This window comes from Aquila chrysaetos, chromosome 18 (genome assembly GCF_900496995.4).
Source record: "Aquila chrysaetos chrysaetos chromosome 18, bAquChr1.4, whole genome shotgun sequence".
Taxonomy (NCBI): Eukaryota; Metazoa; Chordata; class Aves; order Accipitriformes; family Accipitridae; genus Aquila; species Aquila chrysaetos.
The window spans coordinates 19,270,204-19,288,276 of NC_044021.1; the positions used below are offsets into that span (position 1 = coordinate 19,270,204).

The window sequence follows — 18,073 nt, forward strand, 5'->3', positions numbered from 1 at the left end:
TTTCAGTGGAAAGGGAGAAGATAGCCTGAGAAGCCTGAAAACCCACAGTGGGTTAAGCACTCTTACTGCTTGTGCCACTACAGCAGAGGGAAGAATGCTATGCAAAATGTTGAGTGTTTTCTTTCCTCTTATGTGTTGCTGGTGACAGCAAGCCCCACAGATATTAAATGAAGGGCTACGTGCAGCAGCAGCAGGTACTTTACACTATTAGCGCCATTTATTTATCCTTAAAAGCAAATGAAGCCATTTGTTAAAAATATGCTTTCCTAGATTAATTGAATTGACCTAAAACTCAATTGCATCAACATCTTTTGCTGGAGTTTTTTTTGCAACCTGGTACTTGAAACCTTAGCACAGTAATAAAAGAACATCGCTTTCCTCCCTTTTAATGCACACGTGTATGCATGGATGCTTACGAACGTATAACTCCAGTTACTTGTACTTCTTAACAAACTAATAGGTATGTATTTAAGGACTTGGCTTCCTTTTTTATGTTTGATTATTTAGCTTCAAACCATTAGATACTCTGAGGGGAAGGTGTGCCTCGTGAAAGGAGATAATCTAGTAACCCTAGAGAGGCAAATAGAGCAGAGAGCCTTCTAGCCAGCAGGCTTCCAGAGCACCTCATCGGTCCATTTTCACCCCCGCCTTCTGTGGGGTAGGATTTCATTCCACCTCATGCAAATAACTTTCATGGTCATAATTTAAAAAGTACGTAATACCAGCACAACCTTAATCTTTTCTTTCCCACCACCATGCATAGATATGAGTTTCTTTCAGAAAGTAAAACTGTAGTCCCAGCAATGCTGGCTGAGCAGGCTCCCTGGCTTGATTCTGACACATTTTTCAGGACTGAAAAATGCCAGTTTTTTCCTGGTTAACAACTGTTCTAGACCTTTGGGGGTTTGGCGGGAAAGATGATACAATGAACTGAAATTATGATGTGATCATAATATCAGCAGGACAAATCAGGTAAAAACGTGTGACCAGCCCAGGTATGGAGAAACCTGTAGGGATCTCGAGATGTCCCTGCATCCTCACAGTTGCACAGCCTAAAGAGCACCCGGAAAGGGGACCCTTAGTACTTTTTATAAGGGAAATGCACATAACTTTGCAATGTGGACACCCCCACCCTCCTATTCAAACCTATACATAGTTTATACATGGTCTTGCAGGCCTGAAACTGCACTAGTGGACCCAAAAGTACTGTGTGGGTCCTGTGACCCGAGCAACTGTTATATTTGTTGGAACTGTGTACAAAGACCAGGATTCAGTCCTTATAGCATAGGCAAGCCAGTGGGATACATTGATTTAATGCTGAAATACTCTCCAAATCCAGTTACAAGTCTTGGATTCTAGTCATCGTCTTAACTCTGCGTTCTCATCGTACTACTGCACTGGCAGAACTGGAGAAGGAAAATTCATGCTGAAACAGGGAAATCCTTCAAAGACCACTAACTAATCTAGAAAAAGTCATGACTAGGAGAATAGCAGAAATAGCTGTGAAACCAAAGGAAAAGATGGAGGCAGGTGCTGAGTCCTATGATATCTTGGAAGGGAGGCCATGTGATTTCAGAGAGAAGTCAGTGAAGGAATTCAGACATGCAGATGGGCTCACTGAAGTAAGGATAAAGGGAGTTGATGTGGTTGCAGCGTTTTGATGAGGTAAAAAATAAGTGAGAAGCTCAAAGAGAAGCAGGTTACAGTAATGCAGATGGAAGTGGGAGATGCTTTAGTCATTGGACTGAATGGAGTAGATGTATTTAATGCTAATTTAGGTGGAAAATGGAAAACAGAGGGGGGTGTATAAAGCACCAATGCTGCAAGTTTAGGTGACAGATTAGCAGAAATGGTGTTGGAAATGGAAAAGTGAAACTGTATGTGAGGGAAGAATGAGGTGTGTGGTTTCATCCGGTGAAGTTTGAGTGGCCACAGGACATCCAGGACAGGATGCCAGAGAGGCAATCAGACATGGTAGAATGAACTAAGAGGGAGAGGTCAAGTGTAGAAAGATATGAGTCACCTCCAGGATAAAAGAGCAATCACGTCTGAGCTCTGAATGCTGCCAGAGGAGGGCTGCAAGGGAGATGCTGGGAGAAGCAGGGTGGTGAAGAGTTGCAAAAGTCCCAAGAAAAGACAGACAAGAAGTGAGGAGACAACACGAGTGGAGGTATTTTGAAAGTGCCAGAAGCATGAAGGGGAATGAAAATACCTTCTGAACGTAAACATGGGAAAGTGACTGATAAGTGACTGTAGAGCAGAAGGAGCTAGAACTACAAAAGATCAAGGCGCACTGGGACTGTGCGATGCTGAACATCTCCTGGTATGTACAGAGCACTTCTCAGTGTATTGATTTCAGTGGTCTCTGGGAGGGTTGTGGGTGGCAGTGCTGGGTCATGGCAGATGATGTGACTGATGAGCAAGGGAACAGTAGTTAGAGGAACAAATACAGGGAGAAGAGATTTGGATGGGTTTTAAGGTGTTAGTACACTGAAAACTGACTGCAAATCTCAGTCTCCTACAGAAGTCTGAGCCTGGGTGTGGAACGTGGTTTAGACACATCTCTACTTCAGTGTGGCTAGAAAGAACTGTAGAGGTTTCAAAGGTACTCAGAAATGACCTAACCAAAAGAGCAAGTGGAGCAATTGAAGTGGGATACTTTTGATTTTTATGCAGAGGATCTGACAAGAAAACTTAAGTGGAAAGCAGCTACCTAACAGTGCATTGGAACAGAGGGACTGCACAGAGAAGAGCGTTATTTTATCAGTGACAGATGAGGGTTCTCAGTTCAGATCCCACCTCTGCAGAGGATCTCTGGGCGGCTTTGGACATGTCCATCCGTGCATCCCTCCATACCTAAGTTGTCTGTAAAATGGAGACAGTTGGATTTCCTTTCACCTGCCTGCTGGTCTGTAAATAGACTCTGAGTCCTTTGGGGCGGGCGGCAGGGGGGCTGTCTCTTGCTATTTGCAGTCCTAGTGCCAAGGACTGTGGGGCTCCAGGTTTTTGGGGTCTCTAGGCACAAGTGTAGTGGAAGTATAAATAATATTAAGGATCAACATACCCAAAAGGTTTCATTCAGAGCTCAAACTCCGTCTGTTTATTGTATGCTCTTACACTTCAGGGTTTTGCTGTTTAAGTAGAAATGATTCCTTCTCTTATATGCGTGAAAATCAGTGTGGACTGAGATATTGTTGCCGTAGGAATTCCAACACTTGTTTTTCTGCTGCCATCCTTCTTCTAGAGCTTCCAGATAAATATCATTTCCAAATGGAAAGGGGGATCTGGGGGGTGGTGGGGGGGGGGGGGTGGTGTGTGATTCCCACCTGGAATTGAAGACTCAGTTATTTTTTTCAATGAGGAACTTTGAGAACATTTACTTTATCATCACTTAAGAGTTTGTCTCCAAGGTGATTATTTTGCTTCCCACAAAAGTAATTATTAAATTAAATAGTTATCTTCTAGACAAGCCGTAATCCCTGCAAGAGCTGTGTATAAAAATAAGTTTTCCTCCGCTAATTCTCACATTATTTCAAATGGTAACTGCTCTTCCATTACCATCTCTAGAGTGAGCGCAGTATGTGGCTATGAGGCATTGCAGTCATTTACAATTGTACCTGTTAAAAATCCTAAAATTTTTTGGAGGAAAAAAATTAGACTACACAGAATGGAAAAGTAGGCAAAAAACCAGCGTACCTGGTCCTGCTGTGAAGTGTGGGAAGATGAAAAATATGTTTGAGGTTTCAACAGCTGATATAATTATGCAATGTTTGTCTTTAGTCTCTGAGGGATAGTTACCTTAAAGAAAGAGGCGGAGGGGAAAAGGCATGGGCTTTCATTGCGGGGTGAAATATGTCTCCTTGACAGCACAGATCATAAAATAAAATTGGTTTATTTTTGTCAGTTGAACTCTGTAGCGTTTGATTTGGGTGAATATGGTGCAATGCCAGAGAAAGCTGATGAGATTGAGCAAATATATTCCACATCCCAACAGGCTGCTGGGGAGCCGGGTGGGACACTTTGCTCCCACCAGCATTGCTTTCTGCTGCAGAAGATACGAGCCCTCAGTGTTTTGCAGGCTCAGAATAAATGTGCCCTTCTAGGAGGATGTGATTCCTACTCATGGTAACTTCCAGATGGCAAAATCCCAAGGCAGGCAGGACATGTTCTTACCTTTCCTTTACCAGGGAGTAGGGAGGGTAGAGTCCCAGAGCCCCGTTCCCATCAGTGTGTCTTGCATGTTAGGGACTAACAGAAGCTCATCAGTTACGTGTGGTTTTGTCCTGAGATCAGAGACTACAAGGGCTGCGCTGTGCTGGTGTGGCTGGGCATGGCCTGCAGGCGGGGAGGAGAGGGACCAGGAGGAGGAAAGGAAGAAAAAGGTTGTAAGAGGGCATACCTCTGGTTTATACGCTAAGACCAGCAAATGTAAATGGCTGGCCTGAGATATGTAAGGCTTTCCTTAAATACTAGTAGTTATTTCAGTTGGCTAGTGTGCAGTAAAAGAAAAGGGATAGGGAAGGAGAGGAGGGATTACATCTTCTACCTTTTATGTCCCAAAATAAAGCTGAAGAAACACCACCAAGCCTGGGGCAAGTCATTAACTGCTCATGTGCATCTCTGTAGTGACTAACTCTTATCCTGTTAAACTGCCTGTAGCAAAAACTGCTGGCCACCAAGCAAGCCAGTTGTGTACCATTCCAGGCAAGGCTGTGCTGGCAATGGGAAGTTCACAGCCGGGCTTGCACGGGCTGTCACCCAGCAGAGCTCCGGGCTTACTTTGAAGAGCCCTGGAAGATGCCTTGTCCAAAATTGCAATGTAATTTACATTACTGACTGAAACTGTAGGAAAAATACAGGTAGTAAGCGAGGTCTTCGCTTCAGTAAATTAGATAATATGGGGGGAAAAGGTGTACACAAGATTGGCTCAAGCTTATGCAAGCAGATGTCTAAGTCCCTTGTTTTCCAGTGAGAACTCCTGTATCCCTACCGGAGAAACATTAGCCACCTTTTCTGGGAACTCTGTATATCTGTGTCATTGCTTTGAGGATTTTTAGGAACAAAAACAACAATAATGATGGAATTGGTCACAATGGCTCAGCACCCTCTCATTTTTATTACTTGGTGTTGACATAAGGACACTGATAAGAGGACATCTCAATTCTTCAGGTCTTTAGAGAGCAGATGGCTGGCCTGTTTCAGTCCTGTCTCTTCTCATTGATTTTTCTCCTTTTCAATGCTGTAACTCAGTTGTAAGATGCTATCAAAAGATGACCATCCTAGTCTCTATTCTGAGAACCAAGTTTAAAGTCTTGGGATATGTAAGCCTCTTAAATGCAAAGATCGGGGCAACACTGAACACATGATGAAAAATCAGTTCCTTGTGGGGAGTTCAAAAAAGCAGATAAAATGCCATCAAGTATGATGAAAGCAATACAGTGGTTTTCCTGTATTTAACAATAATGCTCTGCTCTTAAGTATTTGTTGTCATCTTGAGTAGTGTGCCTAGTTTTGATTCTTCTGTATCGAGCTAGATAGGTCAGAAATATAATACGGAACTGTTTGATAAACCATGAAAGGCCACAAGTTTTCCATGTGTAAAAGGGGGAGGCAATGCGTTAAAAAGGGGGCAAGATGTGGATGATGGCATAGATCATGAAGGAGCGGGTTCTCGTCTCACTCTGCTATTACCAGAGCACTTCAAACCATCTGATACTGTCCTGGCTGAACAACCTTGGCTTTCTGTGCCTTTTTTTGCATCATCCCTATGTCCTATTTTATGTTTAGATCCCTGCCCAGGTGGGCAGTTAGTTTCCATTTCTGTGTTTTGTTTTTTTCTGAGTACTTCCCTTACTTGCTTAGAGATGTTTCTCTTAGAGGATGGTTTGCACAGCTGGCCTCTTTCTTTTTTGAAACTTGGGATTCTTTAGAAGAAAATGAGATATATGGAAGTACCTTACTTTACATCCACGACTGGAATTTTATTCATTAATATCATCACTGCCTGTCAGAGCTAAGCAGCAGAGAAATACTGTGTATGTAGCGAAGAGATCAGAAGACTCAGTATTCTGCCATGTGACATCTCTTCCTTTCTTCTTTTTGTTTGACTGTTTCTTTTCTTTTAGTTTGTAACCACTACTACTTATATCAGTTTGTGCTATTATAATACCTTCTGCCTCTGTTTAGAAATGAGAGTTCATATCATATATCATATATCATTAAAAGCAGCAGAGTTCATTTATGGGCTCCTTGACTGATGAGCAAAACCTATCCTTTGAGTATACTGTTGTATTTCTAACATTATCATTCATTGCTGCTACCTCAGCAAAAGAGGTAGACATTCTACATCAATTTTTGTACTGTAAGATTTTATTTCTTGATCCATTTCAGTAGCTGGTAGTAAATGTATAGCTATTCCTTTGTATCTCCCAAGATTGTCTTGTTGTGATCAGAGGATACTGAATTTGGCTTCCTGTTGTTATCACCTTATTCAGCTCCCAATTAGCCAGAACGTAATTTCAGAAGTACAGTGTAAGTGTATGCGGTACCACCTTGCTAACAGTCTGCCAGGATGTCTAAGATTAATTGGATATGTTTGTAGCCTGTTAAATCGATCACGCCAGGTCTCATGCATTTTCTCAAATCCATTAGCCTAAACCCAGCATTAGGGCACCAGAGCAACTGAAGGGCAGCACCAAAGCCTGCAGTGGTTAAGCCAGCTCTGGCTGGATCTTGCAATCACTTTTTTAGAAATTGGAGGGTACTGTGATGTTTGCCATTATCTAGATGGATGCAGCAAAGCTGCAAATGGCTGAAGTTGGGACACACTTGGAGGCCCTATTCTTCCTTTGTGACTTTGATTTGCACACTTCTCGGAAAATAATTATGTTCCTGCCATACCTATAGGCTGGAAAACTGCCCTCTTGCTGCTTTTTGGCTCTTGCGAAGTGACATGAATCTTCATTGGTCTGTAGCTTTTAGTCTCCTTGTCTCAGGAAGGATTGGGCAGAGAGGAATAAGGTCATGTTTGATCTTGTCACTGTCACCTTTCCCTGACTTTCCTGGCTTTGGGTCCAGCTTACTGAAGGTGAGGCAGATCTAGCAGAGCCTCTGCCTTTGGATGAGACTCTTAGATTCAAAAGAAGATGAATTATTTCTGTCACTCTGAAAAACAATGAACATACGGTGTAATTTAAATCAAAGATAAAATCATTCATTACAAAACCACCTGCTGTAGCTTCTTTGGAACCACTAGACATATCATTCCAGCTTGGTTATGCCCAGGCCGCCCTGTCTAAAAGATACCCTCAAAATCATAGTGCCCACAAGCCATTATGATGTGCTGTTGAAGCAGATCTCATGGACAAGCACCGTTCCTCCACAAAGGAAAGGTCTGGATCCCAAGTGAGAAAAACCACATATAAGAGATGACCAGACCTGACTAACAGCCTCTGCAGATTTTCTCTGCATAGAGAGTGGAAATTTTGAAGGTTTGAAAATATGACTCAGGAATAAAAGCTAAACATTTCCCCAGCTACGCCCCACTTCTCCCCAAAAAGTAAAACTGTGTCCAAAATGTCCAAAGAGAAGAGGAGGGCAGGTTTCTGCATATGTATATGCTTTATAGTGTGCTGATCGGGACATGGACCAGTGTGAGACGCACGCAGGCTCCAAGACCTTGGTTTGTGTAACTGAGATTACTAATGTGGGTTTGGCTTTCTGTGATTTATCTGATTTAAACACTGTTTTCCTTGTGAACTCAATGTGCTTGTGCTGTGCATGGAAATCCATGAGCCTAAAAGAAAATAGGGAGATCCTGTAGTTCCAGTGAACTGATGCTTCTTTCTCCTATTCATCTCAAGTTGGCAGAACAGCCAGTTCACTAAGCAGCAAGGCAGGCATCAGTTCACTAATACATTTTCTGGCATTGCATGGAGGCTCAAGAAAGACGCTTTTTGGCAGTATTTTTCTTCGGGGTTATTTTCATTTGTTTTTCTTTCCCTTAGCCTTCTTTGGACATTGGGCCCTGTGTGATAGATAAAAAATTAAAATTGCAAGCCTATATGAAGATGGGTGGCAATTTTAGAATTCAGCTGTTCTGAGCTAGTACAGCTATTTGCTGTGTTTAGCAAACAAGTGAAGGTGTTCTTTACCTGCTATGATTCATACATTTCAGATTTTTGCATTATTATTGCTTTTGTTGTATACCAGGCTCCTTTTTTATATGTTTGTGTGCAAGTACCTGCAAGCATATCTGTTTTGTTTCTTGTTTCCTCCCCTTGTAGCAAAATGCTTGGGAGACTTGTCATTCTGAGCACCATTACAAACCTTTTAAAGCTTGAGGTACTCAGCCGGATGTCGTGGTTCAGGCCAGTCTCTGACTTGCAAATTCAAACCAAATGCTGTTTAGGTGAAGAAACTTTTGAAAATCAGGTTTGTGTGGTGAAGACTGCGGTTCAGTTGGAAGGGTGTGTGTGCAAGTTTGACATTTGACTTGACAGAAGGGGATCTGTGATACTTGTAGGATGTTGTACAGAACTTTGCCCAAAAGAGATCAGTACTTAAAACTGAGAACATTGTTCCCCATAGGTTATATGGACAGAGGCAATTGGTATTGTCAAAAATGCTCAGAAAGGCTTATGTTGTAGTTGTGTTTTGGCTTTTTTTATCTGCTTGGTAGCAGAATCTTGGTAACTTTGAGAGGGAACTTTCAGCATTTAGGGAAGTCAGATTTCATCAGTTTGTTGCTTTGTCCAGTGCCAGCAGTCAAGGGGTGAAAAAAGATTACTTTAATTGTAAGAAATATCAGGTTTTGGTTGGGTTTTATCCTACTTCTGTATTAAAATGAAGCCTTATGCAGATGCCTATCACAGTTACCTTCAGAATGTTGCAAAATGAATTTTACTGCCAATTTCATGGTCAAGTGGCTCTGTGTAGGCACACCCATCACACTGCTGGGGCACTCCGCTCGCATTTGCAGCTCGCAAGGTACCACTGGTTCCTCTCAAAGCCCACACAAAGGGGTCATTCCCAGCAATACAGAGGAAAGCCCTCATTAAGACCGTGCTGTAACGTGTTCTCTGCCAATTTCTTTTTCTGTAGGGGAATTTTAGCATGCTGGAAAGGTCCCTTTTACAGCTTTGGCCAATAAAGTCCTCTGACATCAGTAAGGAGGCATGTTTTAGTATGCAACCAGCATGTCTCAACCCCACATGAGAAGGACCACACATAATGCAGTTCATCTCCCTCGCTCGTCCTGCTCATCTCATTAGTCACGAGCAAAGAGCAGAAGGCCATATTTTACCTTCATTTGCAAAGTTCTGATAGCCCTGAGGACAAAATACATCCCTAATTCCCAAGATGGTCGTCCAGTCACTAGATGGCTTGGGTAAGGTAATCTTACTCTTTGTGGCCTTTCCCGTTCACTTTGGTATGGTCTGGATTTCATTCATTTCTCTCTGCTAACATTATTTCCTTGTATAAAGCTGCGGGAACTATTTCTGTAGCTTTTTCAATGATCGTGTTTTCTTGGTTCCCTGTAGTATTTTTTTTCCCTTAGCTCTGATCTAAACTCTTTCTCGTTTTCTGAGCTATTTCTGGTTGCTGGACTTGGAATTATTCATGAACTTGAAGCTACGTGCACAGATCCTTCCTTTGACTGTAACATTTCTTCAGTAGATATACCAATTTGATTACCTGATGGGCTCCATCTGTTTTTTTAAAGGCAGCAGCTTTTTTAAAACCAGAGGCTTTCCTCTAAATCTACTGAGCAAGAGCAATAGCCTGCAGAGCTCAGCAACCATGAGGCACCCTAGAACTTAATGCTAAAAAAAGAGGGTGAAAAAAAGTGAAATCATAGCTATGAACACCACACAGAAATACTCTGTGTATTTTAGCCAGCAGCCTGCCATGCTTTATTCATGACTTTAAAGGAGTCATGGGTATTTTTCTCTCCTTCAGGTATTCATCTCTGAAACTCAAGCCTCTACCGTAAGGTCCTAAACAGATACTTCACCATGGTTAAGGGTCTAAACTAACCATCATTTGAATCAACAAAAGAATTCCCATTATAATGACAATCAGCAAAGACTATAAGTAGCTGCACTTAGGTGCTCAAATCGGAAGTATTTAGTCCTTATTTTAAATTCCTGAACATGAATACAGACTGTCTCCTTTCAGAGTCCAGTGAAACATAATTTTTTTGCTAGGCTGTTACTTTTTTTTTTTTTTTAAACTCATATTTATGCTCATTATAAATGTGCCATTTGGTATAATTACTCTTTTCCTCTTGGCCAACTTCCTATCATCTTCTTTAAAGAACAGAAATAGAAGTTTCTTTTTCCCAAGAGAAGCAATATAGAGTTTACAAGGGAATGGTTTGAACTTTCTAGCTCTTAAATGAGGTACTTTATTCCTTTTCTCCCGGCCATTAAAGTAATTAAAAACTTAATTTTTTTATCTTTATGATGATAGTGGTGAGATGGTACTATTGTGTTTAGAGAGTTTAATGTTTGTAATGCCAGCTGTATCCCCTCCCAACTTCTTGTGTACCCCCACCCTACGCGCTGGTGGGATGGGGTGAGAAGCAGAAAAGGCCCTGAGTCTGTGGAAGCACTGCTCAGCAGTAACCAAAACATCCCTGCGTTATCAACACTGTTTTCAGCACAAATCCAAAACATAGCCCCATACCAGCTCCTATGAAGAAAATTAACTCTATCTCAGCCAAAACCAGCACAACATGTATTGGAGGAGTTACTGGTGTTGCCAGTGGTTGGTGCCCACTTGTAAGGAGACGGGCACAAACACCACTGCAACTGTTCTGCCTGGTAGCATTTCGTTAGTTGCACATAATGTTAGAGCCTTGGATTGCAATAGTCCTGTGGGTATGACTCGTGCTCAGCTTTCTCCTCTGAATTTTTTGGTGTTGTGAGATTTAATCTTTTTCTTGTAGGCTCGGCAAAATACCTTTTAAGGAGGTTTAGAGAGTTGTGTTTTTCTAATGCTGTATGCTAGAGGACACAGATAGTTGTGAGTAGGCAGGTCAATTCCATCTTATCAACGGTTTGTTTTCAGTCTCAGAAGCTGAATGGGTTGGATATGGGTTCACCCAGCTCCCGACACGTTTGCCCTTAGAGGCTGCTCCCTTCCAGGTTGCGCACAATGGGCTGGGGCTTTCCAAGAGCCTGTTTCTGTAATGGTAACTTAGAAGGGCCAGGTTTGTTCAGCAGATGAGCTTTTAGTATGGTGATGTGATTGCAGTATGAGGAGGATGCCTTAGAGGCGACGCCCTAGATGGGAAATGCTGCTTGTAGCTGCCTTTTACACCAGAACAGGAGTTTTTTATGGCAGTTCTTCACAGGCTGAAACATGGATCCCTCTCACCGGGTGCCTGGCCAGCTCTGCTAATGGGGCTCCATCTACCCATCCGTCCTCTCCTGCTTTCTGGAGAGAGGACCTAGGAGACAGCACCTCACCTCTCTCATCTCTCCCCTCATGCCTTGGATAGAAGATCCCCTACCAGAAGTGAAAGGGACACTGAGAGGCAGTATCTTCACTCCCCTTTATTCTCTTTTGTGCAGAACTGGACAGGATCAGGCGCTCAACAAATCACAGCTGTGACCAGCAGTTTCTTTCAATCCATGAGTGAAGCAGAAGGAGGTTTGGGTTATTATCCCAGGGTAAAGCGCAGGAATAGTCTTGGGAGAAGGTTGGTTGTGCTGACACATGAACGCCCCTAACTATAAGGAGCTGTGCTTCCACTTATGCTTTCTTTCAGACCCAGTAGGTCTTGAATTCTTTAACACAGTTTTAGTGGGATAGATGGGGAGTGATCTCTCATCCATCATAGTATGAAGTGTGGTAGTGTTCCCAAGGAAAATGGGAGATGTGGGCTTGAGCTTTCTCAAGAGGAGGTTGAAAGTGACCCTGTGATTCTCCTGTCTCCCAGTAAGTGCTCTATGTGCTCTAACAGAAAAGTCCTTGCATCTCATCCTACTTCCTTTGCTTTCTTAGAAGCACAAACTGTGCATCTCCTCCCTGCTTGCTATTTAGGAAGGGTAAAATTTCACTTCCTTTCAAGCTGAAGTTTCTTACCAGAGCAATTTCTGGTACTTGTGGAATTGTCTTCCTATAGCCCCAAGAAAAGTAGGATATCTGGTTTGCTTCTGCTGGCCCTGTTTTTCTCTTGGCTTTTGGTTGTGCTCCACTTGTAGTGGCTTCTCTGAGTCCCATTTTGGAGCTGCAGAGTCTCCACATAGTGCATGTTGTACCCAGGACAAGACCCTGTGTGTTCTGTTCCAGCATCTGGGCACCCAGAAGGGAGGAGCTGCAGTACTGTTCATTGGATTTAGCCTCAAATCTATATGTAATAAACGCTTCAGAGTTGGAAAACCCAGTGAGTAATAAGAGCAATAAGGGACACACAAAGTAGCTGATATAAGTGAAATATAGCAATCCTTATTTTCTATAATTGCAGGGTTTATAGGAAGAGATTATGTAGCTATTGATGACATAACCTGATAAAGTGCTTTTGTTGCAAGTAAAAATCTTGTGTACTATGTTATAATAAAGAAAATATGTGGTGTTTTGAGAGATTTCATATCAATAAGGACATTTGTAGAGTGATGCATGCAGTGCAGTATAGTTTGCAGAGGTTAAAAAATGGCTTTCAGATTGCAATCAGCATGAATAATTAACGTTTTACGTCAAAATGTGGGGAAGTTGAAAGCAGGGTCCTAAAGGGATTGGAATTCCAAAGCTATTCTTTGCACTTCTGTACTGACACAAGAAATACATACACTGAGAAAGAGAGGTTGCAGCAAAGAGCAGAGCTGTGCCACAGTCTGATGCCTGTGCTGAAGAGGGCAAGTGTGAAGGGTGAGAGATTCAGTTTACGGACACAATACAAAGTGCTACACACCTGGGGAGCAGGAATAATTGGCAGGGGTTTGGAAAATGTGAGTGCTGCTTAGCATGCAAAGGAAAGCTACTGACAGCCTCTTCATGGCTCATAAACCCACTACACTAACCCAGTCAGTGCCATTGCAAATGCATACATCCAGTGGGAGCTGTTGTCAACTGAAGAGGTAATCATCCTCCTTTGGCAAGACTGCATTTAGACTGCTGCATGCCATGCCTTGTCTTTCATTGGAAAACAGAGCTTTGAGAAGTTAGGAAAAGTTTAAATGGGCAATTCAAATAGTAAAGGCAGGGCTGATGAAAATTAATTCCAGGTGCAAAGGGAAATTAAAGGGAAATAACAGATGATAATAGAAGAGCAGAAAATGAACCATTTTCCTGAAAGAAAAACAAGGTGTTTTTTTAATTGAAAGTGTTCCCATTCAGGTAAAGAGAAGACATAAGTGCTCAGCAATTAGAGTAGTTGTTCAGGTTTCCTGTCATTTCCAAAAGACACATGGTGTGTCTACATCTTGTGTTGAACAAAGCTGCTAGAATAAGGTCTGTGCAGTCTGAAGTGAAGGATACTCAGGGTGCAGAGCTCAAAAGAAACATTGCAACAGGAGTTCGTTGGAAACTAATCTGCAGAATAAAGGCTGGTTGGATGTGGATTAACAATAAGGAGTATTTTGTTGGTTTTTTTTTATTTACGGAAAGTTATTGTCATTAAATAAAGTGGCACATTTAGTTAATTGCATCTTTAGGGCCAAGATCATTTTCAGCCTGTTACTACAGATTTGCGCAAATATCAACAGAAAGCACAATGTAGCCATTGGTGTTTCCTAAGGAAGGCTTAAAATCTAGCTTTGTGAAGTAAACTGCCTCTTAAGGTAATCATATGTCTGATTAAGAGCAACCAGTGTTAAGAAATGGTCTGAGAGAAAAGCTAGTGTGATTACCGGTGAGGAAGGTAATATTAAAGATCATGGATAGCATGGGTGGGCTTCAGCCTTCAGCAATGAAATTGCTCTGTGTACCCAAATGCGGTAAGAGTGTTTTTCTTCTAAAATGGAAGCTAGGTACATTATATATCAGCAACCTTAATAGATGCCATGATTCCCAAACAGACATGGGAATGACAAAACTGGTTGTCATTCTCCAGGAAAGCTTAATAAGTTATGTTGTTTTTGGGAGGGCCTTCGATCTGCCTGCTGTGCTTCTCGAATCCAAAAAGTAGGTGACCCCTATGTTGTCTCTTACTGGACCTTCTGGAAATCGACACCCTACTGAAAGATGTGGGAGACTCATAAGAACATACAGAAGAGGTCCGAGATGGCCTGGCCTTTTTTTTTTTTTCTCAGACTGGTAAATTGACTGTTTTGAAGAACTGCTTTTTGAACTACTTTTCCTTGACTTTCTGATTTTGTCTATGTCTGTTGTCCATGCAGTACATTACAGCCCACAAACCTCAAAGTGACTTTAACCAAAAAAAACCCCCAAACCCAGGGTTAGCTTCAAAATGAAAAAAAAGGGGGGCATAAGAGAAGAAATTAGCTTTTAGACCTTCTAGTGTTTTTAAGTCTTTGTAGTATATTTCAATCATGTTTGTAAAATTCCTTTTACATCACTTGGATGCAAAATATTTTGGTTTGTGGTGCTTTTTCTCATTAAAACCACGCGTCTTGCTTAAGCCCTTCAGTCTATATGAACTTCAGATATCTTAAGGACGACAGTAAAATCTTGAGAGCTGTCTCACAGCCAAACAGCCTGTGAAAAGCTCTCAGGTTTAGTTTCCCCATTGCTATTCTGGGATGACAGCTCGGACAGCGGAAAGTGGGAGGGGAGTACATCGCCCTCTTGACTTAAGTGCAGATCCCAGCATCTCTCTGTGTCTCGGCAAGATCTCTCAGATCCTGGAAAAAAGTCAGAACAAGTTTCCAAAAGCACTGAGTATCAGCAGCAACTGTGACCCATAAACATCACATTTGTGGCACCAGCCTCAAGATGAGACCTCAGCAGTGTGACTACAGGCACTAATGCACGTGGCAGTTCCCTCTCCCAGTTCAGCAGACTGATCAAGCTGGGACTGCTGGGACTGCTTTCCTCTTTGAAGGAAAAAAAAAAAAAAAAAAAAAAGTGCAAGGCCTGGGTTGGTTTCCATTCGTGCAAGTACCACCTTTTTTGGGAACAGCAAGGGTGTGAAACCAGCCTACGGAGCCTGCTGTCAGCAGTGGGTGTCGCAGCCCACAGCCAGTCAATAGTCATTAGGAGCCAAAAAGGCAGAGAAACCCGGCCAACTCAAGCGAAAGATGCAGCAGCAAAGAAGAGTGCAGAAATCTGGCGTTTACTTCTCGCATCATGGTCTGCTTTTATTCTTGCTGTATTAAAACTGTCATGGCTTTATGCTAATGTGCTTCATTCCTAGCCAGTGATTATTATGCTTTGAATTAGCAGTGCTCTTGAGGGTATTTTTCATGGAAAAAAAAAAGAGGTAGTCCTTCTGAGAAATAGGAGCAAGAGGGGAAAAAGAGCTGTTACTTGCATTAGCTCGGAGCTATATGTGTTTGGAGAGGATGAAGGAGAAGGGCCATGTTCATGGCTGATGGAGAGCACAGCAGGACTCCCAGGGCACAGATCTGTGTGAGAGACGATACTGAAATTCAGGGAAGAGCAGTCAAAATATGGAAATGGTTTTGACGCTGTGTTTGGCTTTTAATGAACTCACCCTTTGGGTAAATTCCTTTTGACTCCAGTGTTAGTTTTGCCTGACACTGAATCCATACTCATTTACCCTGAATGGGAAAAGCTTCCCAGGGGCAGTGAAAGCGCAGCTGGTGTGGGACAGGGGGGATGTATGTTATGAAAGGAGAGAATCTTTAAGGGATGACAGTTCTCCAGGGAATGGCCTCAGCAGTACCAGTTAGGACCAGCTCTCAAAGAGAAGTTGCTGCAGCTCTGAGATTTAGTAACTAAGGCACCTGGGTAGCAGAGATGCTGGGGAAGAGGAGAGAGGGTGAGCAGCAAGAGGAATTTCATTATGTTTCAGCTGTGGGTTTATGCAGCAGGAAGCCTAATTCAGCAGCAGTTGTGTGTCATTCCCAGTTTGCCTAATGGGCCACTTCTACACCCTGTATCCCCTAAGTAAGGCAGCAAAGACAATACTAGCCCGTTACTTTTAGCAGCATCTCTAAAAAAATCACAGCAGTGGAACACTGTGATCTTACATGTTTTAACTAGAGGCACCTTAAAAATGGAGGAGGGGGAAAAGGCATGGTCCCTTTGGATCTGCATATAGAAGGAGGTGGTCTGTATCCCATGCTGGTCTTCAAAGCCCAGTAGGTTCCAGTGAAATCAAAGTATAAGGAAATTTCTGATTTCCTTTTCTTTTTACCCTCATGGTTTGTTCAGCATAACCAGGCAATATCCAGCCTCAATGCAGCATGTCCCAGCCCCTGCATAGGACAGAGTCTTGTAATGGGTTCTCTGGATATAAGAAGGTATCTCTCTAGGCAGTTGGGCACAAAGAACTGGAACAGAATGAAATGCTTTGGCTGGATTACCTTTTTTTCCTCTGCTTTAAATGGAAAGATGTTCTCAGAAATGTCAGGCTTTCTCTCCATTAACCCAAAGAATAGTTGTTTTTAACCATTTCCACTGAAACAGTTGGCCGCTCTCTATCTTGCGGGCTAGCTTTTTTTTTTCTCCAGAAAGTTACAGGCAGCTGTATCTGGCAGTGCTATTTTACAGGAAAAAGGATTGTGTTACCAATGTTCAAAACAAACAAAAGAGCAATAACAAAATAACCAACCTTCTTGCACAAACCTGAGGGGCTCAAATAGTATTTCAGTTTGGAGTTCCGATAATGAAACCTCCTTTGTGTTAGAAATGAGTCTCTGGCTGTTCCCATGAAAACCAACCTAAATGTGGCACACTTAAAACCTCGGAAAAATTTCCATTGAGACTCATAAGAATTTGCCAGCCAAAATCTCTCGTGATTCTGTCAGTGTGGAGTGGGTGTGTTCATCCCTTCACAGCGACGTTCTTGCTGAAGTTCCTGAGCCTGTGCTCATGGCTGAGGTTAATGCTTAATGTACTAGAGGTGAAATAGAAACACTGGGCTGCTGTCTTCATAGAGGGTGAGGTGACGATCTGTGTCCTCTCCTTATGAATCCAGACTGTGTGTGCAAACCACTCAAATCAGCTTTACTGGCAGTGTTGCATTACAACACAAGTCTGGCAAATCGTATCCCTTAAAAAAACAAAGCAAAACAAAAACCCCAACAAGAAACAACTTTAAAAAAACCCACAAAACCCCCTCCTGTATGCTGACTGAATTACGCAGATGCATTTTTTTAGGGAGAGAGAGTGCACGCTTCAGCCCAAGGCTGGGAGAGCTTACTGCAGCCCTGGCATGGAGCTGTGGCATGGAGACACCCTCTCTCCTGGGCTACTGGTACCTTCCCCCTTTCAGTGTTTCCCTTTGTGGTCCTGGCTTACCTCTCTCTGTGCCTCTAATCATAGGGACGTTATTTCTCAAAACTATCAGCAAATGGGGACACACACACACACGACACCATGCAATGTAACTGCGCCAAGTGACCACCCCCAGACTTCTCTTGCTGTCGTCGGGGAGGAAGGGTAATTTCAACTCTTCAAATTTTTTTTAAGTATTAAGCCTATCATGATGTATTACAATGTAAAGGTTGTAAAAAGCTGAATTTTTTAACAACAGAAGCTCAGTGAAAACCTGTAACCCCCACCACCTAGGGAATTGAGCCCTAAGTGTGGACTGTATTAAAATTCGCCAAGTCCCTGTGTTAAAAGTTAAGTATAAGAATTGGAAAGGAATGAGTGAGCAAAAAGGTGGGACTGGAAGGAACCGTCTGAATTTTTAGCACCCTTTCTGTCACTAGGAAGTTCCTACTGCAGCCGCTTTTGTAACCCAGGCAGTTTTAATGGACACGGTAATGATACCAGAGAGTCATTATTTATCAGGGACCTTGCTCTTGATAAATATTAGTTCATGGAAATGTCTCTTTCCATTGCAAAAAAAGACTTGCAATCTTTCCTTTAAGCAGTATTGCATCACTTTGGGGGAGCTTTCTCTTCCCCAGTCTCTGTTATGTTTTCCCAGGAATGGCTGGTGGATGGACTGCCAGCTGTCTAGAGCAATGCA

The 18,073-nt window shown here is 42.5% G+C and overlaps 1 protein-coding gene across 1 annotated transcript in view; it reads left to right on the forward strand.

Annotated features, from left to right (window-relative positions):
* Positions 1-18,073, forward strand: part of PHACTR1 (phosphatase and actin regulator 1) — a 312,826-nt gene that overhangs the window by 164,733 nt on the left and 130,020 nt on the right. The window lies entirely within an intron of this gene.